Raw genomic sequence first — 19,995 nt, 5'->3', positions numbered from 1 at the left:
CTTAACTACTTCTTCCTAACCCTTTACCTGTATCACCCTGCCACAAACCTATCCCTCACCATTATCCTACTCTAATTTAAATGTTTCTTAATCTGATCCCAACATTAAAACTTAACTCGTGCATCAAAACTAACTTGAAACCCATTCCTTATCCCTTACTAACCTTAAACTAACCCAAAACCCATCTCTTAGCCTTGTCACTGTCCTAAATCTGGTATGACCTTATTCCATACCACAACACTTCACAACTTTTCACATCAGTTGCTAGCTGAATTGAGATAAACACCGTAAATTTACACATCTGTTTCTATTAAATCACACCAAAACTGAGAAAATATTGAGTCTTACTTGTGTCAGTCCTTTCTTGAAGCATTCTGATTCTCAAGGAACATTTAAAAAAAGATGAAGACAGCCATCATAATTTCCAAAGAGAATCTTTCTTTTTAATCTTGGAAACAAAAGGATTTAGCTGCTGTTTCCACGAAGAGTCAACATATTTGCTAACAACTTTGGAAAATTGACAAAACTTAAATCAATAATACCAAGCCATCGACTCATTGCCAAGTCCAGATTAATAAATAAGGAGAACTTTGTAAAACAGTCGCTTGTATTGTTAAGTGAATTTTTACAAAGAAACGGTAGAAATACAGTATATACACAGTACTCAAAGTGCTCCATCGCTAAAATACTCTGGTGAACCTCTGCTATAACCTGCTCACCACCACGTGTGGGCCAGTCGTAGTCACCTCTTTCAATAGATTTCACTGTGATTCTTAAAAACAGAAGCCTTGCAGAAAGGACACATTCTGCATATTTTCGATTGAATCATGGCTTCATCTGGAACCAGGAGCATGGAACCAGAAGGTAGCTTCAGGTGGAGTGCTAAATGGCTACGTTTTCTTTGTATTTGTTCAAATAGGATACACCACATAATTCTGGCTTCTTGGTTCAGCTGCTGCACGTATGTGCTCTGGTGTTCTTTCGGACTCCTGGCTACACCTATACAAGTGCACACAATTAAGTTCTACCCTGTTATCCTCCGCCCAGTGACCGAGGATCGAATTGCACATGTCTCTTAACCATGACAGGAGAAAGCAAACAGTGAGCCTAGATCTCAGTGGAGGGGAGGTCGTTTCTCACGTTGCCCCTCCCCTTGGCACACAGTTTTCAATGGCTCCTCTACACCACTCGAATTATCCCGAAAGGGAGCTGCACATGGAAAGATTGCCTCACTGACTTCCTGGATCAGTGAAATCCATCATGGTGTGAAATTTCATCCGCGTCTCTTGTGACGCCTTGCAAGTCTCTCCTCCTTGGACTCTTACACACCTTACGGGACTTTTGGTCTTCAGTTAAACACTCGTAGCTCTGTTCACGGATGGGGAGCCTTTCTACGTGGGGGAAGAGGAGATGTTTGAAATGAAAGCCGAGAAGGATAAACATTTACTGTGTTCTCTTGGCATACAGTCTTTACAAAACCACAGTATAAACTATTCATGCTGCTTCTTGCATCAGACGAACCAGAAAAAAGTCAAATCCATAAGACCTTAACACTGAAAATATGGCATTAGGGTAAAAGGTGGCCTTAGTAAAAAAAAATGTAAATTTGCCAATAAAATATTGAAAACGTTTTGTTTAAAAGTGCATCCTGGGTAAGAGAGCAAGAGATGATCTGAAGTAGTATTACTCCAGTATACCCCCCGTTCCCACCTTTAACATCTGTACAGGTCTAAAACCTCACAATGCCGATTCGTAGTGTAGCAGCAAAACCGCAGCTGTATCTTAAAAAAACAAAGGAAATCCACAATCTTGTCAAGTCATAAACTTCTAAACCATGAAGACACAGCGGAATTGCATCAACGTTGGTCCGTATGTTGGTAAGAACAAGGGAAAGGAAAAAGAGAGAGCAACAGACGGATTCCTTCCGAGGAGAGGAGTCAAAGAGCAAAGGCTGGAGGAAATGAATTCTTCCACTGGCAAAAAGAGGCCTTTGATAGGCCTGTCACTTCCTTAAAGGAAAGACAACATGGAAGATTGAGCAGGTCCTTCACACCTTGGCCTAGTAGGAGATACAGAGGAGTCAGTCAGATGGTGCAATCTGGAGAAGTGATATGATTTGCGCTGCTCCCTTTCCTGTCCAGGGTACCCTGTCAGTCATCTTTCCTGTCAATTACACAAAAGGACAGAGTTAAAGTATGTCAGAAGTGGAAAGCATTTGAGAGATATGTTATATCAATGCAACATTAACTTTATAACTCTATTTGTATCACATAAGATGTCATTAAAATCTAGGCATTTGTTCTAAATTAAATAAATGGATGCACAAAATCACAGATTAATCTATATTACAATTTTGGCTGGTTAATATTGTGGACATTACAAGTAATACCAGTTTTAGCAGGACATTTGGATAAATTAGCATTTTGGCCTGATAACAAAGCCTGCCAAACACATTTTTGAAAAGCATCTCCCATTAAAACAACTGCATATCCCGGTAACAATAGAAATATTTTCGAACTGCAGCATGTGTGTTAGTCTAATCTTTTATACTGAGCACCATTCCCTCTATGTTCTCAATGGAGACTTTGAGGTGACTCAAAAGAAAGTATCTTGAAGCCATTCGATAATGAAGTACTGTGTGAAATAAATAAATGCAAAGGGGAATGGAAGATGTGCTTGCTAGTGTTTTTCTGCCCTCATTTTGCACGTGCAACCAAAACTGATGAATAGAAATGGTTGAACCAAAACATATACTGGAGTTCCCTATTTTGCCTTGCAGAGGGGACACTGCCTAGCAGGCCAGACTGGAATAGTATTTTTTTTTGGGGGGGGTTGCATGGGGGAGTGATTTTCATGTATTTTTTAGAGATGTATGTTTGCTGCAACAGGTTAGATAACACTGTTAAGAAGAAAACCAGCAAAGGCCGGTATCCTACCATCAGGCTCATTTGTATGGGTTATGGCCACATGCAATCAGGTTCACCTACGTTGAAGAAAGACCGGCGGAGGGCTTCACTGGTGGAATTTTACAACTGGTGGAGCACTGGGGTTGTAGTGATATGTATGATAATGTGAGGTGACATGTTATCCCGTCATTATTCTGACAACTGTAATCTAAGGAGAACCGTTAGGTTTATCACATTAGAGGGCACCTTGCGCTGCTTTGTCACCGCCACGGTGTGACACTTAGCAGCACAAACCAGGGCAGTGGTGCCCTGTTCTCAACCTGTGCTGTGCATTGAGGCTGTTGCTTGTACATTTTATGTCCATGCCTCACATTTTGCAATTGTTACATCCTACACCTCAGACGTCGGGCCAAAGTATTGATGTATACGTGTTTGATTTACTTTTAGTGATGTAATTATATATCATGGCATTACGAGAATTAGGATGTGTGGAAGAAGTAAACTAGGTGCACTTCTTACAGCATACAGGGCAAACCTACATTTGTTCATCCTATATTTAAATGAAATGTTCCTGGACATACTGATCCTCGTTCTGTAACATTTACCACCTGCCAGGGGACATGCCTGCATAGAGGGCTGTGACATGAAGTCATTTCTCTCTGCCCAGACAAGCTTTAGCAATGTCAAGCAGTCCCTGGCCAAGCTCATGCAATGGGTAAAATCGTACTTTTTTTTTTTGCAAGCATAAGAAACAACAATAAAAATTAGAAAAGAAAAGAAAACACACTGCAGCCTAAATATGATAGCGATATGATTGTAATAAAAATTTGAAGCCAAACAAATGCTAATCAATGTGATCCAGCAATGGGCCCTATCATTAAATTTGGGGTCAGATTAATCTTTTTGGCACATTTCCGAGGGATGAGGAGAACATGCATCAAATTATTCAGAGCAATTACAGTGTAGCTCAGTGAGCCACATACTAAGTCACAGAAACCATCTTAAAGTTTTAAAGGGCTTTAATGCAGATTCAAAGTCAAACTTACATTAGTCTCAAGACCACGGTACAGATGTACAAAATCACCAAAGGTGAGTTAAAGTGTCGGTCAATATTAAGCTTTACAAGCATATGAAGGACAAGTATCTCAATAGCAATAATGCAGAAAATCAGAAACAAAGACTGATGTTTCAATTCTAAAATCAAATTCTCCTGCCTAACCACTGAATCTAAGTTCCTAACTATTCTTATTCTAAAGGTTTCAGAGAACAGGATCAGCAAACAGAATTTCTGTAGATGTTTCCATTAAGAGAGGTGCAGTGGCATAAAGTCACATGAGAATTCAAGTCTAAGGGATATATCTCAGCAGAGTCTGCTCTCAGCAAACGACAAAGGAAATTTGGCTCTTCCACTATTCTAAACCACACTTAAATTCCAATCCTCCCAGAGGTTTGAGGCCAGATGTATGAAAGGTTTTTACCCATTCTATGTCTATGGAAAAATGTGTTCGTACATATGGCCCTTAGTGTGGTAAAGTGCCCCTTTTTGGATGTTCACCCCCACCACTTTTTGCTGTCAGATGCTGATGGTTTTGACATGTCAGTGTACTGACGCATGCTAACCCGGCCCCAGTACCAATGCTCTTTCCCATAAATGGTATGTCGAATTGCAATGGTCAATTGGCAGGGACCTTAACACCCCTGTAAGTCCCCAGTAAATGATACCCAGGGCAGGGATGGTAAAGGGGGTTACCAGAGCTGCAGTACTGATTGTGCCATCTTGAGTAACCCCAGTAAAATAGAGACTGCAGAGCTGCCATGTCAGCCTGCACAAGCAGCCTGCTGTCCACACCAAGTGCAGGTACAGCCCCTGTTACTGCCCATAGATAGGTCAGTCGCCCCTACGGTAGGCCCCCTCTAGCCCGGGAGGCAGGGTGCACTGTCCCATGAGTGCGGATATATGTGCAGGAGCACATATGCCCCTGTGCCGGTATTTCAAATGCAATGCTGGCCTGAGTAATAAGGGTCCATTGGATAACATGGGATGACATCTGAGTACTGCAGACCCTTCAGCACCAAGGACAGCCAGGTAACCTCTGCAACCTGACTCCCTGGGCAAGGTGACAAAAGTCTGACTGTTGAATCCTGGTCTAGGTGAAAGCAGAACCTTACGTTCCTGTGGGTTAGTTGGAACTCACCCTACAGGTGCCAGAATGCACACTGCTATTTTCCCCATTGACTTCAGTGAAGGCCCTTTAAACCTACAAAGTACTGTATTTTCTACAGACCTAAAAATTCACAACTACAGTAGTGCAAAAGCTACAAAGTTCATTTTGGTGTCTAAATTAAGATTAAGATCTAATCTATTTTTCTAAATTGGTGTCGGATTTCTGTTGAGTCATGTCATTTACTTATCGTCCATGTTGGTAATGTGAAATGCTCTACACGTTTCTTTAAGTAGCCTGGCTGCTCTCTGAGGAAAGAAATAGAGAAGAGGCAGCTTCCTCAGAACCTGAGTCTGTGAGAGAGGAGGAGGAGCCCTTAGTCCCAGTAAGTAAGGGGGAGGGGGAGAGAGCCTTGACCCTCTATCCTTTCCCAGACCTCCCTCTCCGGTGGGAAGTGTCCTAAGTAACTCAAGAAAAGCACCCCCCCCCAAACCACTGGTAGAAGGACTAGGATCCTTAATGATAGGCTTCAGCAACTCTCCCTGGAGATAAGGCTTGAACTTAGAAGAGAAGAGGGCTAGATTGGGACTAATTCCCAGAGATGGTGGCAGCAAAGAAAGCAAGGAAAGTGAGGGTTCTTTTTATCCTAAGGTCCCCAAAGGGATTGTCCCAGCGTACAGTGCAGAGTGCAACACAGACAAATGGTTTGCAGCATTTGAGAGATGTTGCAGAATAAGGAAGGTTGGGCCAGATGTAGCAAAAATGCAATTTGCGACTTGCAAATTGCGAGTCCCTGCGACTCGCAATTTGCAAGTCGCAAATTGCTATGCAGTACGGTGTCTCAGACACCGACTGCAACTCGCAATGGGGTCGCAATGACCCACCTCATGAATATTCATGAGGTGGGTCGCAAATTGCGGCCCCATTGCGAGTATAGGCACTCGCTAACATGGAGGCCTGCTGACGTCAGCAGGCCTCCATGTTAGCGACCTGCTGTTCAATAAAGCAGGTTTTTTTTTTTGAAGTGTAGCCTGTTTTCCCTAAGGGAAAACGAGCTGCACTACAAAAAAAAACCGAAACCTTTAGTTTCGGATTTTTCAGGGCAGGGAGTGGTCCCCTGGACCACTCCCTGCCCTGAAAAAATAATATGGGGTCCAGTCACAAAGGGGAAGGGGTCCCATGGGGACCCCTTCCCGTTTGCGAGTGGGTTACCATCCACTTCAAGTGGATGGTAACTGCGACTCCATTTGCGACCGCGTACGCGGTCGCAAATGGAGTTGCATACCACTCCGACTCGCAAATAGGAAGGGAACACCCCTTCCTATTTGAGAGTCGCAAATGCATATTGCGAGTCGGTAACGACTCGCAATATGCATTTGTGAATTGCAAACCCACGTTTGCGAGTCGCAAACGGCGATTTTCGCCGTTTGCGACTCGCAAAAGGGTTGCTACATCTGGCCCGTTGTCCATAACATGGGCTCTCTAATTTGTGAGTTATTCCCAGCTAAGGGCAGAGAAAGGCTTCTGACCCTACCTGAAGAAGTGGCTGAGTCCTATCCCCATATGAAAGAGACCCTCATGAAAGGGTTTGGGCTCACCACAAAGGAGTACAGAGTCTGGTTTAGGGACACCCGAAAGGGCCAATACCAGACTTGGGTAGACTTTGTAGACTCCTCAATCAAAGCACTAGAGGACTGGATAAAGGACAATAAAGTTGACACTCAGGAAGGGCTATATAATATTTTAATGAAACAGCATATCCTGACTAATTGTTATACAGAGAAATTGCAACTGCATCTGGTGGATTCTGAGTTGTCTTCTCCCAGAGACCTGGGGAAGATATCTGACAACTGGGTTAGGTCCTGGTTAACCCAGACCAAATCCCAAGGTGGAGGTGACCCCAAGACGGATGCACAAACTTCTCAGCAGGGGAAACGGAATAGCACTGACAAGTGTAAAAAGACAAGAGTCCTCACCAGGCCCCCAAAAGAACTCCAGGGAGGGTGGAACCCAAGACTCTTCCCAGACCAAAGGCAAGGGGTATTAGGGTAAGAACTGGAATCCCAAGAAGGCTGGGATATGCTTTGACTGTGGTCAGCCAGGGCATAAGAGAGGTGATTCAGTTTGTACCAAGAAGTCACCCATTGAGGGGCAGTCCAAGGGCATTGTTAGTGTTGGGTTGAGAGTAGCAGTGTACTTTGAGAGGCCAAAGGTTACACTGAGGCTACCTTGGTTTCCCTGAGTGGGATGGACATTGAACAACCTTTGCCTGTCTTACGTTCCAACTTGGAAAAGTACAGACAATGGCAAAGAATCAATGGGACTGAGGTAGAGGCTCTGATGGATACAGGCACTAGTGTCACTGTGGTGACAGCCAAACTGGTTTCCCTAGACCAGATGATCCCTGGTGAGAATCACCTTATTACCAATGCTCATAATGAGAATAGGCCACGCCCAATGTCTTTGGTGGGGAGGAGTAACTGGCCCAAAGAAGATGGCTGTGTCCCCTGCCATCCCAGTAGAGTGTCTGTTGGGAAATGATTTGTAAACTTCTGCTTGGGCAGAGGTTGAGAAGAGTGTCCATGCAGAAATGCTGGGTCTCCCTAGGTGGTTGGTCTGACTACAAGGGCACGGGCCACCACATGTCAGGGCAAAGATAAGGAACTGGAGTCTGAAACTATGCCCCAGCACCTTAAGCGAAAGAGGAAGGGCAAGAGGAATGGTGATCCAGCCTCTACTTCCACACAGAATCAGGGGGAAAACTCACCCCAGAGTGAGGCCCTGATGCCTGAGAAGGGAACTGCAACCGAGAAAGTCTCGCCTGATCAGGCAGAGCTACTCAGTGAAGGGGACTCTCCAGGGAAGAGCTTTGCAAGGAGCAAAGACGTTGCCCTACCCTTGAAAGCCTCAGGCAGCAAGTTACCAGGCAAGAACAAGGAGACGCTAGTGGTAGCCACAGATTCAATTGGGACGATTGCCTACTGTTCACTGAAGCCAGGGACCCCAAACTAGCAGCAGCCAGGAGAGTGGTGATCCCCCAAGTGAACAGAGACTTCATCCTCAAAAGTGATATTCATGATATTCCACTGGCTGGACATCTAGGACAGTTCAAGACTTGGGACTGGTTAGTGGCCCTTTTTTACTGTCCTCAAAGGTCTGTGTGACCTGCCAAGCCAGTGGCAAGACAGGCTCACAGCCAAAGGCTCCCTTAATTAAACTACCTGTGGTTGGGACCCCCATTGAGAGGGTAGGGATTGACTTATAAGTTCACCACCTCCTATCACCCCCAGACAAATGGTTTAGTTGAGAGGTTCAACAAGACCATTAAGGGCATGATAATGGGATTCCCAGGAAAACTCAGAAGGAGGTGGGCTGTCCTCTTGCCTTGCCTCCTGTTTGCATACAGGGAGGTTCCTTAGAAGGAGGTTGGATTCAGCCCATTTCAACTTGTGTTTGGACACCCTGGAAGAGGCTCTCTGAGTCTTGTGAAGGAGGGATGGGAAAAGCCTCTCAAGCAGCCTAAGCAAGACACAGTGGACTATGTATTAGGCCTGTGTTCTCGCATGGCAGAGTACATGAAAAAGGCAAACAAGAATCTTCAGGCCAGCTAAGAGCTTATAAGCACTGGTATGATCAGAAGGCAGCCCTGGTTGAGTATCAGGCTGGCAAGCTGGTGTGGGGATTAGAGCCTGTGTTTGCCAGGGCCCTCCAGGACAAGTTGCCTGGGCCCTATCCCACTGTACAGAGAAGGGGGGAAGTCACCTACTTGGCTGGCTTAGGCACACCAGGAATCCTCACATAGTGATTCACGGCAATTGCCTAAAACCACACCAGTACCGGGCTGACATGACCATGCTGTTGGTCACAGATTGAGAGCAGAAGGAGGAAATTGAGCCACTCCCTGACCTCCTGTCATTCAATCCCCAAGATGGTACAGTGGAGAGTGTTAAGCTGTCAGCTACCCTCACTGCACAGCAGCAGGCTGACTGCAGGCAGGTTTTCAGTCAGTTTGCAGTGCCCTTTCCCTTATCCCCTGGACAGACAACATGGTGTACCCATGAGGTGGACACCGGTGACAGCCTCCCTGTAAAGAACAAGTTGTACATACTGTCTGACCAAGTTAAGATTGCATCAAGACAGATGTCAGGAAGATACAAGAACTAGGGGAGAGTGAACCCTCTGACAGTCCCTGCGCTAGCCCAGTGGTACTTTTCCCCAAGCCTCACTCAAGAAGTGGGCAACCCGAGATGAAGTTTTGATGTGGATTATATGGGGTTGAATGCAGTCACTAAAACTGATGCACACCCCATTCCCAGCCAAACAGCCAAATTCCTAAGTACTTTTGACTTAACCTCAGGATACTGGCAAATTGGACTGACCCAGGGAGCGATCAGCATTCTCCACTCCTGAGGGGCACTTTCAGTTGAAAGTGATGTCCTTTGGCTTGAAGAATGCACCTGCTATTTTTCAGAGGTTGGTGAATTGAGTGCTCACAGGTTTGGAAGACGGGCAGCTTACTTAGATGACATAGCTGTCTTTAGCTCCACAAGGGAAGATCACCTGGTCCACCTCAGAGAAGTTTTACAGCAGGAATGCCTGACTATCAAGGCCAGTAAGTGCCAGATAGGACAGAGTTCTGTTGTCTACTTGGGCCACCTGGTAGGTGGAGGCCAAGCTTGACCTCCCCAAGCCAAGATCCAGACCATTCTGGTCTGGCAGCCTCCCAAAATCCAGACCCAGGTCAGAGACTTCTTAGGCCAGACAGGTACTGTAGGAGGTTTGCAAAAAGATATGGAACCGTTGTGGCCCCTCTCACTGTGTTAACCTCTAAGAAACAACCTAGAAAGGTCATTTGGACAGCAGCCTGTCAAAATGCCTTTGATACATTGAATGCATCCATGTGTTCAGCACCTGTCCTACAAGCACCTGATTATGGGAAACAGTTCATTCTACAGACAGACGCTTCTGAACTAGGGATTGAGGTAGTGTTGTCACACACCAGCGATGAGGGTAAGGATCAGCCAGTTGCTTTTATTAGCAGGAGACTCCTTCCCAGAGAGCAGCGTTGGAGGGCCACTGAGAGGGAATCCTTTGCTGTGGTGTGGTCCTAAAGAAGATGAGACCATACTTGCTTGAGACTCATTTCAAGACTCAAACCAACCACAGGCCACTCAGGTGGTAAATGCAGAGGAGAGGAGAGAATCCCAAATTTTTGAGGTTGTCCATTTCCATATAGGGAACAGACTCCCTAGTGGAACACAGGCCAGGGACTGACCATGCCAATTCAGATGGCCTTTCCAGGTTCTTCCACTTAGAATGAGGACTACCAGAAGGGAGGTTATTGCTCATCCTCTTTCGCCTGGGGGCCAGGGGGTCATGTTGTTAAGTGCCTCTTTTTGGATGGTACCCCTCACACTTCTTACCACCCAGGCTGGCTAGTGAGATAAGCATCACAGCGGTGAGCCTCAAAGGATTCTCCAGCCTTTGATGTGTAAGTAGCTGTCCCTCCAGTGGAGGACAATGCCCTTCCCACCCTGTCTGGTGAAGCAGACAGGAAATTAGCTATGCAGGAGGCATGCACCCCCATAGGACTTGCCACATCTTGAGGGTGGGCTCGTAGGTCTACCCAGCCGAGGGAGGGTTCTGCTACCTTGGATGACCCCAAGAATAGTGGGTTCTGGGTAGAAAAGTGATGTACTTCATTACTTTATGTCATCACTTCAAGGGCAGATTAGCTGCAGGGATTAGAACCCCAATGGCCACTGACCCTCACACCCTTAAACGCCTCCTAAGCCAAGATTTAAGGTGCTCCACTGGCATCAGAACTTAGATCTTACCTAGAAAAAGAAGAAAGAAGCACAAAGAGATGTCTGCACCAACAACAGAACCTGGACTCCAGCCCCAGCACAGAAAGAGGACATAGAGTGACATAAGGAAACCAGTACTGGAACCGAGCCTCCGACATCTGCCCATGATGAAGACTCATTGGCCCTAGCAAGAAGGACCCCAGTGGACACCGATATTCCAAGGAAGACACCCTGACTGGTGGTACCAGTCCCCTGTAAACTGCAGAAGTAAAGGTTGGCTGAGATCGAAGAACTGTGACCCAAAAGGCTCTGCAAGTCTGAGCCTAAAGACACTCAGTGTCGAGCATCTAAAGAGTGGGCATGAGGCTTATTTCAAGTTTCAAGCCTCTACTCCCTGCCAAATGACCTCCAGCCGCCAGAAAGCAAGTGGACCACCCTTGCAGCTACCAAGCTTTGTCTGTCACCTACCCAGAAACTGACGTCCACACAACGTTCACTCATTCCAAGGCACTCACTCAGCACAGAGACCCACATCACCAGCAAACCCGCTCCTGTGGGTTTGCAGCCTGAAGGAAGTGACTTCGACTGGAGCAGCAAAGCATCTTTGGCACAACCAGCCTGGTGACTGACAACCTTTGCAACTGGAGTCTCTGTACAAGGTGGTGAAGGTCCAACTATCGATTACTGGTCCTGGCCCTCCAAAGACCTCAAAATCCGAAGCATAGAGTGTGAGTCTACCCACAATGTCCAGTTTTGCAATGGAGTGCAAAATGCACCAGCCACTGCGGACAGTTCAGCAACAAGGACAGCCAAGTTACCTCTGCAATCAGACTCTCAGGGCAAGGTAACAAAAGTCTGACTGTTGAATCCTGGTCAGGGTCCCTGCAAAACCTTAAGTTCCCGTGGGGTTGTCAGAACTCACCCTACAAGTGCCTCAGTGCCCACTGCTATTTTCCCCACTGATTTCAATGGAAGCCCTTTAAGTCTACAAAGTATTGTACTTTCTACAGACTTAAAAATTCACAACTCTGGTTGTATAAAAGCTACAAAGTAAATTTTGGTGTCTAAATTAAGATTACAATCAAATCTATTTTTCTAAATCAGTGTTGTATTTCTGTTGAGTCATGTAATTTACTTATCGACCCTGCTGGTAGGGTGAAATGCTTTATACATGTTCCTTTAAGTAGCTTGACTGCCAGGACTGAGCTTACGTTTGCTGAGAGTGAATCCGAGGTCCACTATTTAATACTGTATTGGTATTCCATCGTAAGACTACCTAGTCATACCATATAATACCTTCACCTTGCTACACTTACATCGTTTCAAATACATCCTTACTAAAAAACAAGTCTTCAAATTAAAATCAATTGACACTTTAACTTTCTGAAACCTTCTGAAGCCTTCTGCATTGACCTTGTACACCCTTGCACTCTCAGGAATTTCAGAAAAGTTATGACCATCATTCCAGGTTACTTCTTTCGTCCTTGTGGCTTTTCACAGATCTTCTTATCTCTCAAGCACAATGGGCTCCTCATTAATTCAGTCTCGTGAAGATTAGGCACAGACAGCACCTTAACTCTACTTCTGTGCTCAGAAGTCAATTACAAGAAGGGTGGCCAAACGTCCCCGATTTCCCTGGATACTCCTAGCTTTGAGGTAACTCTCCGACACTTTTCTTAGTTTTCAAATACATGTCTCGGTTTTTGGGACACAGCTCAAGTCATCCTGTAATGCACACTTAAAACTATGCTCTCTTTTCCACGCTCTTCTTAAGTATAAAATAATTTAAGCAATTATCCGATAGACCAGGAGGAGGTACGCTGCATGCCCCCAGCAGATAAATAAATATCTATATATCTATGTATATATATATATATATATGTATATACATACATACACACAACGATATATATATATATATATATATATATATATGCATCGATATATGTAGATGTACATCTCTCTCTCTCGCTATATATATATATATATATATATATATATATATATATATATACATTAATAGTTTATTTTTTTAACAAGGCTACACAAAAACTGGGACAGGCCAGACATAAAAGTAACGCTAAAGGCTTTACTTTAGTCCTACTTTTATGCCTGGCCTGTCCCGGTTTTTGCTTCTCAAAATCTGGCTACTCTATTTACAAGGATAACTGAAGCCCCACTTGTAACCCATGAGATGCCCTTAGTGGACCTTGGGAATGCCTTTGCTACATCAGCCAGTCACTCATGGACTCTTCCCCACCCCATTATTCTGGTTACTTTTTTTGTTTGTGCTTCTGCATCAGACCTTTCCGTGATTATTCAAGTAGGCTGACAACATTGAAAACTGTGATGCAAAACAAAATCTTTAAAAACTTCCTTAAGAAATCTACGACTCTCGCCCTCTTCTGGAATTATTTAGGGCACTGCTATGTCTTGAGAAACACATTGACAGTGATTACACGTATGTAAGAAAGCAGTTCACACATTCATTCAGTGTTTCTGACTTTGTCCTATTAGACCACCAGAAATGTATTCAAAACGGTTAGATTAATTCTAACAGACTGCACAAAATAGATGTCAAATTATTCTACATTTGCGCTTATCAGAAAGTGAGTGGAATTTTAAACAAAAATGCTGCCTGAGCATTAAGTGAAAATTATATTTAAATGAGAAACAGGTTACTAATTACAGAATTACTTAAGACCTTCACTTATCAAATGAACAGTTCACTGTTTTCAATTACAATGCTATCAGTTAAGCAGGAAGCATGCATTATCAAAATTCAAAACATGAACCAGTTGCTGCGTTTCTCCTTACGGTTTAAAATATACCGTCCTTTTACTTACTATATAAGACTCCTTAACTAACCATTAATAAATAACTAATCAATACTGTTAACAATATAGTTATGGACGTGCTCACGTATTACCCTATACTCGTCTGCCTCCCAATTGCCCTATTTAGAGTGCATAGAGCTTCTACACAGTTTTTAGTGCAGACATGATATGTGCCACTTTTGGTGAAGATTGAGCATCTGCCAATCTCTCTATAAGATCCTAACTTTTGTCCCGTCCCTCACCCCATCCTCTCACAGAGCTGTGTGGAGTACGGGCGTCAACACAATTTCATGAGGGCAGATTCATGCCAGAATTTCCAAGGATGAATCCCAAGGTAAGTTATTTACCCAGAGAGTGATTATTCTGAAAAGGCAGCATGATCTGGCCAATCTGTGGCTCTGAGGGACTAGCCTGACATACCTGAACTCAGGCCATTCAGGAGTGTTGACTTGCACATTAACTCCACCACCTAGAGGTTCCTACCTGCGCTGGTCAAACACTTACCCCCACCTTCCTTCCCCCAGATACCCAAGCCCCTTCTGTTCAGAAGGATCCAGAATAATGTGCTCCAGGCTCAAGTACCGCAGACCTCTACAGTTTTATGGTGCCAGACAAGGATAGAACCAGATATTACTGATAATCCATTATATTGATTTCTGCACAACTTGCTTGACTGAAGAACATTATCCTACAAAGCACTTCCCACACATTTATTTGCAGGTATCTCATGCCTGTACTATAGCATTGCTACATTCCTCTTATATTATTTTCTACTTTCCCTAAATACTGTAGTTCTGCTGTCCTTGCATCCTATTAGCGAACTAACGGCCAAGGAGGCGGACAGCTATCTTACAAACAATCAAGACCCTACACAGAGTGCAAGATTACAGTTTACATATAATATAGGCCACTGCCTAAATAAAATAATACACATTGCACACAACAAGATTAATCTCAAAGGCACCTTCTGCAGGGATACTGAGTTCACAGGCACAGGTGCATCTGAAAGCAGTTTCTCGAGAAAGAATATAAGCACATATGACTGAGTGACTACAGCTGTGGCACACACACACTATCCTTGACAAAGTATTTGATGAGGGGGTAGTGGGACTGTCTGAAACAAGAGACTCTTCAGAAACTTTCTGTAAACTTCAGGAAAGGAGAACAACAAATGAATCTCAAAGGAAGGCTCCTTGATAGGAGAATAGATAAAAAGGTACTTACCTTTACTTCTGCGAATGTATCTGTCACAGCTCAGTGCACTACTTCTCCGTGATCACTTTGAGCACTATTATTTTGAGGTGGTAAACTATGAGCCAAGGCTCTACACCTGATGCTATTGTTGACAACACAACTTTATAACCTTTAAGGGCTGAGGGCAAACCAAGGACATAGCGAGAATTGCTAACTGACACCGTAATATGATACATTGTTCTTCGTAGACCCAAAAGTAAGATATAAGATTTTGAATTGTATTCTGGTGCTAAGGGGTCTTCACTAAAGAGCACGAGTGAGGTGATCCTCACGGCGAGTTGTAAACTCAAAAGGGTGGTTGCATTCTGACCTGCAGACAGACCTATACACAAGACACGTCAATATGGGATGTTCAGTGTTGCACAACCTGAAGAGGCCAAGTTCTAATAATTACTGCCAGGGGCAAATTGCCACAGCAACCTGCATTCCTCCTTGCAGAGTGTCATTCCTGTAAATCAGTGCCATTCATGACAGCACTCAGTGTGTCATAGTGTCCAGGGAGTTAGAGGCATCTCACAGCCACACAGAACACAAACCTACATTTCATAATGTCAGGGAAACTATAAACTTCAGAAGAAGATCCTACTTGGATGGTGAAGATTTCCATCAAGATCATCACCCAGTTTCGATTTCTGAAAAAGCCACTAACACAGCTCCTTTTTAGGAGATGCGTGTGAGTCTCCAATAGAATCAGCTTGTGTGGATTGGCCTGATTGATTAGTTCCTGCTTCATCTCAGTGACAGATTGAACTCGGTCAGATCGAAGGACAATGAAATGTCCCGAGGGACAAGAGCTGGGCTAGAAGGACCAATGGGTCTTTATTCGCTTTGATCATCTAGCTGGAGAATGAATTCCACTCTCAGCTGTACTTACTGGCAGAGGTGACCGTGAATGCCCAAGGATTCTGATGACAGTACCAGTGCAGTGTGATCCAATTCCAGCACTAATATGTGTTCTCTGAAAGGCTGTGCTGGCCGAGCATTCACTGGCGCACACTCAGCATTGAGCTGTAACTTCTGTCAGTGATGTTCCACACTTAGAAGCTGCTGCTTTAATGCATTCTGGTCTGCCCGGTGGTCACACAACCACTAGCAGTGCACAGGATCATTATAAAGGGCTGAGCAGGTCTGAAGTGACAAAATCACCGTTAGGAACCCTTCTTATAGGAGGTGTCTGCTAAGCGCCACTTCAAGGGAAAGTGCTGTGGTAAAAGATCTAATATCTGATCCTTGGCAGCACAGTTATTTCACATAATTTTCTACATTGATCATCAAGCACCTTAGCTATCCTTCAAAGAGCAATCTTAGACCAAAGCCACTGAAATTATACGGCAGGAGAGAACAATATTATGCTGCAGGTTTGACTACGTTATGAGGCAAGAAAAGGCTAATTGTGCAGTGTAATTCAGCCGTTTTTGGCTGTATTAATTAATTATTTTGTTTTTTTGCACTTGTTAACACTGTGTGGCCAAATGTCTCACTGCAATAGTGTCATTTTAACTACTTACTACACTATTGCACTTTTGCCGATACGTTTCACTGTGAGCGAACTTATGTTTCCTTTTGTCGTCTGCTTTGCGCTCATGGTGCCGTTGGCTTGCTTATGTGAAAATGTTTTACTTTTCATTTTCGCTTTATGTGGCAAGAAAAGTCTGGTTAGGAGTTTACAACGCTAATAGCTTTAACTCGAGCAAACACGAGACCCACTGCATTGCAAATGCTTGTTTTTATTAATGAACTTTTGTGAAGCTCACAGCTTTTGCTCGTATCTAATTCTGACTCTTTTCTTGAGTTCCAGAGGAGATTTTTTAACGCTGCAAAATAATTTCAATTGCATAGTAAGATATGCACTATTGCACTGTAAGGTAGAATATTAGGGCACTCATCATGAGTGACCTGTCAGTTCCGATGGGCCTAGTGGTGCGGGTCATCGGGTCCATTGGAATTGTGTTATGTATTCAGTGGAAACACCACTGTTTAGTGGATTGCAGCCAGAGACCGCCTGCTACAAGCAGGCAATATTTCTTGGTGGAATGCTGGGAAAAAACAAGTTGAAATCAGCACAATAAGTGTGATTTCCACATTAATCCCCAAAATATTATAATTCGCTTTATTTTTTCCTTAAAAAGTTATTGGGACAACTGCTAAAAGTGAATCGAGGGGAATAACATGAATCTTTAAGGGACATTTGCAATTAGGGCTTGCTTGATTTAAACGAATTATTTCTTAAGTAGACTTTTTTTATTGTGAACTTTTTTATTGTTAAATAAGGATGGGTGCGCCATAAACTGTTTTAACTGTCAAATTTTCCCCATGCAAGTGGAAAAGTAAAAACTTTTCAAAACTGCAAAAATTTCCGTAGACCTTGAAATGTTACATAAAATACTCATCACATTTGCACAGTACTGTGTGTTCTGTGCCAATCTTTGCTGTAATTATCATTCCCAAACCTTAACACAATAAAACACCAATATTAGAGTTTAGTTAGGTGCTACACTGGGACAGTGCTCTGCTCTATGAGCTGAACTCACATTGTACTTTTTAACAGTAGTATATGCAGCCGCATTAAACATCTTTAATAAGGCTTTTGTTACAAGCTCATGGCTAAATTCCAAACCGCATTCGCACATGGATCAGAATTATGAGGTGTGTGATATTTTTTCCACTCATGTAGTTTTCCCCTGATAGATTCTAGGGAGGAAACCTTTCTAAATGTATCTTAGGAAAAGGCCAACAAAAAAGGAAAAAAGGCAGAATGTAAAGTGTTAAATATCTATTCTGCAAGTTATACCTCATTTGCAAGTTAAAAATTTGGAACAGGAGGTATTTATCAGAAGTGGTAATCGTATTTTTCCAGGTGTGGTAAATACATTACTCTAGTCCGCTTAACTTGCAATGAGTGTATTTTTGGCAATAAACCTGTTTCCATGCCTTAACGTTCTCCTCGATATTTGCATTTTCCTAGATCCACCCTCCATCTTCATAAAGTTGCCTCAGAGCCGTTGATCAGTGGATGAGATGGAGCCATCTCAAACTGAATTCTTCCAAAAAAGGAAATACTCACATGTGGCGATTGGAAAAATTATGACCCACTCTGCGCCTGGCCTGATGATCTGGGACCACCTCTTAAAGTATCTAAGGAAGTAAGAAACCTTGGAATTACCATGGACTCCAAGTTAACAATGAATGTCCCCGTGGACACATTAGTAAGATCAAACTTCATCACCATGAAAACTATGCAACGCACCTTCCCCCACCTGTGATTTCCACACAAGGTGCAGGCTACTATTGTGCTTGTACTGTCTAAACTGGGTTATGCCAATGGCCTTTACCGTGGATCATCTCTATCTACTATGAAAAGACTACAACAGATTTAGAACTCTGCTGCTAGACTACTCCTACATGTAAAGCCCCAAACCCACATTTACCCTGCTTTAGGGCACTACATTGGTCACTGGTTGCCAGAAGATCCACCCATAAAGCAATACATGGAACAGGGCCGCTTTTCATCAAGAATAAAATCACCAAATAAATATTCAACAAAGGAAACTTCGCTCAAGATTGGCACCTTGCCTCAAAACTCTACCACACAAGAATAAGACAATAGTCGGTACATCTTCCTCTGTTCAAGAGGCTAAACTTTGGAATTCATTACCCCCAAATATATGATCCCCAGATAACTATCTTATCTTCAGAAGGCTACTCAAGAGTTGGCTCTTTCCTACATAACCACCATACTCAAATAGCAGTGCACTGCCTACTACATTTTCCCTCATGTAGCTCTCCTTTTATCACCCCAAACCTCATTATACTATTATGATCTCCCAATTAACACTTCTGAATTCTTCCCTCCTCTATCCCTCCATTGTTCTATTCAATCCAACTAACAGACTCACATGTCCTCCACTCAAATCAACTCAGATTTCCCTATACTAATACTATACTTATATTTCCCTATACTAATCCACCACTAATCCGTTTGGGTTCCAGAGTAGCAGGCTACTTGCCGAAAAGTCTGGTTGATTAGGGCTTAATAGCAACATCGTCTTCGGAACCATGCGCAAAACAATGTTGACATTTCATACTAGAAGCATATTGGTTACACACCTTCATTTTTTTACATCAGCGCTATATCTCAAATTTCTGAATCTCAACAAACATTTAGTTCATGCCAAGCTTGCATCTCTCTTTACCCAGACAAAGCCTGCAATAGAAAATATGCCTTAGAATAGCCAGCATGTCAGGTGCTGGCAAGCTCTGATATTTTTTAAGTTTTCTCTCTGGTTGCAAACATATGCAGTGCACATTAAAAGTAACAAAAAGTGGAAAAGATGCCTTCTGACTGTGGCTTGGATATGTTTGCAAAAAATATGTAAAAATGACTCATCGCAAAAATATATTAAAAGAAACAGGAAATGGAAACAAAAATGAAAGCTGAGTGCACTGGCAGTAAAGTGGGCTACTTTTGAGATGGCTGCCCACAAGCAAAATGCCATCACTCACAGAGAAGAAAGGGAATGACTGAAGTGGGCTGACCAGTTGCCCTATGTTCTGATAGGCAGAAGCAAATTGTGAATGTTAATTTAGTAGACCAATGGATGAAAAGTGATGCCAAAGAACCCAGTAGATATACTTGTGTATTGTTATTATGAATTTTATTGAAAACATATGGCTGACAAGACAGTTGATGCTGTCCATGTGCCACACCTAACCATATGTATATATGATCTAGTACAATGGAAGCATGTTATAGGTTTGCAAATTTTAAAGTCTGCAAACACACACCACCATATTCTCAATTCATTTATGCTAATCTATAGATTGTGTAAATGAATTGGGTGCATCACATAGATGTCAAAATTAACTATATTTTCTCAATTCCCATAGTAACTATGCTTAAGAGAGTACTGTTCCAACTTGAGCTCTACTTATTTGTTTCTCGTTAAAAGAAAAAGGCAAACATACTCCTTAGATCATAGATGTGGGACCCATTAGCCACACCCTCATGATTTCAACCTCCATGGAAGGC

The 19,995-nt window shown here is 43.3% G+C and overlaps 1 protein-coding gene across 6 annotated transcripts in view; it reads right to left on the bottom strand.

The window, feature by feature from the left end:
• Positions 1–418: 418 nt before the first annotated feature.
• Positions 419–19,995, bottom strand: part of SOBP (sine oculis binding protein homolog) — a 368,137-nt gene continuing 348,560 nt past the window's right edge. For all 6 annotated transcript variants that reach the window (XM_069235440.1, XM_069235441.1, XM_069235442.1 and 3 more), the window contains one exon: positions 419–2,163. The gene's annotated coding sequence lies outside the window, so the exon portion shown is untranslated. The remainder of the gene's footprint in view (positions 2,164–19,995) is intronic.

Source organism: Pleurodeles waltl, chromosome 5, assembly GCF_031143425.1.
Source record: "Pleurodeles waltl isolate 20211129_DDA chromosome 5, aPleWal1.hap1.20221129, whole genome shotgun sequence".
Classification (NCBI taxonomy): domain Eukaryota; kingdom Metazoa; phylum Chordata; class Amphibia; order Caudata; family Salamandridae; genus Pleurodeles; species Pleurodeles waltl.
This window is presented reverse-complemented; position numbering and strand designations above follow the sequence as displayed.